The following is a 3916-nucleotide window of genomic DNA, read 5'->3' on the forward strand; positions in this document are numbered from 1 at the left end:
ATTGGTTCCTTCCCATCCATGTCAGGTTATTGCAGAGGCCACAAATGAACAGGATGGATGGATCCCCTGCAGGATGTGTGTTCCCTGTGGGACAGAGGCAGAACTGCTGAGTCCTTTCCCGGCAGCTCCTGACAGCCTGGCTGTCCTTGGCATCCCGGCTGGAGCTCTGGCTTGTGGAGCAGGAAAATCGGAGTTCCTGATCCCCTAACAAGGAAGCGTGTCACAGCCACTCATCCAGTGTTTTTGGATTTTCCTAATTAGCCCTCGGACATGACTCTGGCAGCGTTGGGAATTCAGGAAGCACCATTCCCACTTCACAAGGGTGAAGTGAGGAACAGGAATCCAAAATTGCTGTTGAGTAACCTGAGCTGGGATTAAAGTCTGGGGTCCTGCCCTGCCCCTGGGGCACTATGTGCTACTTTTTAGCCAAGACTGTCACGCGTGCATTTAAACGCCCTTGGGAAGAGGAATGAAAGATGGAGAAAGAAGGGAGAGCAGGAGCTCCTGTGGCTTTGCCAAGATCGTTAGTAACAATATCTCCCAAGCTACTCATGAGCTTCTCCTTACTGATGGTGTGCCCAGGACAGGGCAGGGCTGCCCAGATGAGCTCATTAATGCCATTGCCTTTATCCATCTCTTTTCTGGGGCTTATCGGAAGTTGTGAGGCCCTTTGGACTTTTTTGCCTTTTGACTTAACTGCCTTTGAGGCACAAGTGCAGCCCTGAGGGACCATCCCAGCACAGCTCCTGGCCAAGCAGGATGTCCCTTGTGTCTCCAGGGCCTTTTGCTGAGCCGAGGCCTTTGGAGGAGTTAAACATTAACTCCTGCCCAGCTCCATCCGTCCAAGGTCCAGGAGGAGCCTCGCTGGGTCAGCCTGGCAGCTGCACTTCCTGCTCCTGCTCTCTCCTGGTGATTCACTCACTCCTCCTCCCTGCCAGGAAGTCTTTGACCTGGATGGAGCGGTGAGAAGGTGGAACAGGGACACCTCAGCTCTCCTGAATGTACTGCTGGAGATCAGCTCCTGATGGCTGGATGCCCTGGCAGGTTTCCTGGCTGGAATACAGTGCAGCAAGAAGGGAAAATCCTGGGTACCAAAAGAGCCACCTGAGCCACGGAAAAATTCCCTCCCTATGTAGCAGCACCAAGCTGGTGCCCCACGGCAGGTCTGTGCTCCTGGCAGGCAGCTGTGAATCCATGTGAGCCTGTTGTTGTCCTGCTGTCCCCTGCATGGATTGTTCTATCTGATCACGTTAAATAAAAAGGTAAAACCTTTTCCCTGTGGCCATTTGAGGAGTGTGGCCCGGTAGCAGGGCAGGAGGCAGATGGGAAGAGCTGGTTTATTTGAAATTGTAGAAGTTTCTACACTCCAGCCTTGCCAAGGCTTTGGGTGTAGCCAGAGTCTGCCACAGGAGATGGATTGCTCAGGGCTGGCTGCCCCTGGAGCTGGAGCTCTGTGGGTTTGCCTGGCATGTTGGGATCAGACCCCGTGACGGCTCTGAGCTGCCCAAGGCACCTCTCCCGCACTGGGACTCAGTTTTGCCTGGAAAAGCCAATAAGTTACTTCAGCACCGATGGAAGTTTGTGAAAATACAATGGCACAATCTCTGCTGAGCTCAGGCCCAGAAGCAGAGCCAAGAGTCTCCCTGGCTTTGGATAAAACTTTGCTGTGGTTACCGGCGTCCCGGGATCATGTGATGGCAGCTGATCTCTCCAACCTCCAGTGTTCTCACTCCAGGCCTCTTCTGCTGCACAAAAACACCCTGAAGTGTTCAAAACATCATCTCCCTGCTCGGGTAATCATTTATTGATAGCAGAATTATCAGCCAAGTGTTGTTGAGGAAACTGCCACTGCTGGTGTTTTTGATCCTGCCAGGCCTTTTCCCAGGCCTCTTCCCAGCCTGCCAGCCCAGCCACAAACCCTCAGTTAAAGGCATTTCCAAACAGACACAGTTTCTCCCTCCAGCCCAAGGACACACTTTGGCCTGCTCTGCACAACATGCCACATCTGTTGATTCCTCAGGTTTGGGTTCTCAGCCCAGGGAATTAAGAGACAATCAGGTCTAAGCTGGACCCTGAGCCCCTTTGAACCATGCTGATGAACAAATGTGTGCCTTGAAATGACTTTAAAGGAACTCTAGGGAGAGAGAAGAGCAGGAACATGTCAGCTGGGAGCTGCTGCCCTCTCCAAGATCTCTCCCCTGTGAGGAGCACAGCCCTGGATTTTCTGGGACCTTCTTCCTGTGGGATAATGCAGGGTAAGGACAGGCAGAGTCAGCTCTGCCACAGGGTTGGTCTTCTGGAGAGATGAAAGGGAAGTGGTTTGGTGGCCAAATGAAAGTCGTGGCTTTAAGGAAGAATTAAAGCCAGATGTTTCCAGCAGCTGCTGAGCCCAGCCTTTTGTGTTGGAGCCACCAAGGAGGCCCTGGCAGCATCTGCACAGCTCCGTGGTGGGAACACCCTGTAATCCTGAAGGCTCTGCCACAGTGCTGGAGGCTCCCTGGCTGTCTGGGAGGAGGCAACAAGAGCGGAGGCAGAGATAGTGCAGCCAGCTCAATATTTATTCCATGTCTAAAAATATTTATTCCTTGCTGATAGTGGGGATGGCAGCAGGGGTGTGGTAACCAAATTTAGCACCTTTGGACAAAACACTGGGGCCAAGAGGTGGTTGAGCCATGTTGGCATCAGCTCTGCAGGCACAGGGGAAGATGTGGGGAACAGGGACAGAACATCATCCCTGAGCCAGGCCTTGGACCCCTCGGACAGGCTGATGCCCACGTAACCGACACAGAAATCTTCTGCTGTGCAGGAACCTCATCAGAGTCAGGGACAATAAACAATTCCTGCCTTTCTTGTGGTGTTTGTATTCAGCTGGGACTGCAGCGAGCACCCATTCCAGAGTGGATGCAACAAGGGTGAAATACCAGGAAAAGGGAAGCTGACTCCTTGTTTTGGCACAATTGTGGAGGGAGCAGCACTTCACACTGCGAGGGAGCACCCAGATCTCAGGGCTGCCACTGGGAGGTCCCAGCTCACACCCAGGAGTCATAAATCTCTGCCAGCACTGCTCCTACTGCTCCTTCACACTCTGCCTCGTGTTTGTAACATTCACTCCTGGCTTCCTAAGGCCAAATTCCTGGTGCCCTCGGCGCTACCCTGAGGTGGAGTTTCCTCTTGCGAAATCAGCGGGTGCTGAAAATGTCCTGTTGGCTCTGAGGGCTGGGAAAAGCTCTGCTCGCTGTTTGGGTCTCTGTGTCATGGTCCTCATCTTCCTCCTGCCCCATCCTGAGTGTTGGGATGCTCCTGCTCTAGAGGAGCAGGGGAGATGTCCTTGAATCCAGCTGGATCCCTTCTGCTGGGGAATGAGGAATAAATCCACAAGGTGTGCCCGAAACAAGGAAAAGTCAAAAGAGCAGAGGGAGGTTAGTGACAGGAAATCCCAGTTTTTACTGGCATCAGCTCACATCAGATAATCTGACTAAAACAAGAAAGAAATCCCTCCATAGTCTGGTTTCATGGATCTGGGTGAGAGACTGCTGTAGGAAAAGAGATTCTTGCCTTGCCCTTTGCTTGTTCTCAGACTGGGATGTCTCATTTCAGTGTGTCCACCAGTTCACTCTGGAACACCCTGGGCAGGAGGAACAATTGTTCCTGCCGTGATTCCAAACCCAGCTGTTGGGAGAAGCCTTTGGGAGCAGAGGAAGGATCCAGGCAGCATCCTGGCCCTGGATGGGGCTCAAGGGGAACTGCCTGTGCCTCAACACCCTCCTGTGTGGTCACAACCGGTGATTAACAGGAAAGAACCTTCCCAGGTGTAAACAGAGAACTGGTTGTTTCACCTCCCAACAGGTGGGAACGGGAGCTGGTCATGTCCCGGCTCGAGTGGTGTCGCTCCTGCGTTTCTCCCTTGGATGACATG

Source organism: Corvus brachyrhynchos, unplaced genomic scaffold (assembly GCF_000691975.1).
Source record: "Corvus brachyrhynchos isolate BGI_N302 unplaced genomic scaffold, ASM69197v1 scaffold933, whole genome shotgun sequence".
NCBI lineage: Eukaryota > Metazoa > Chordata > Aves > Passeriformes > Corvidae > Corvus > Corvus brachyrhynchos.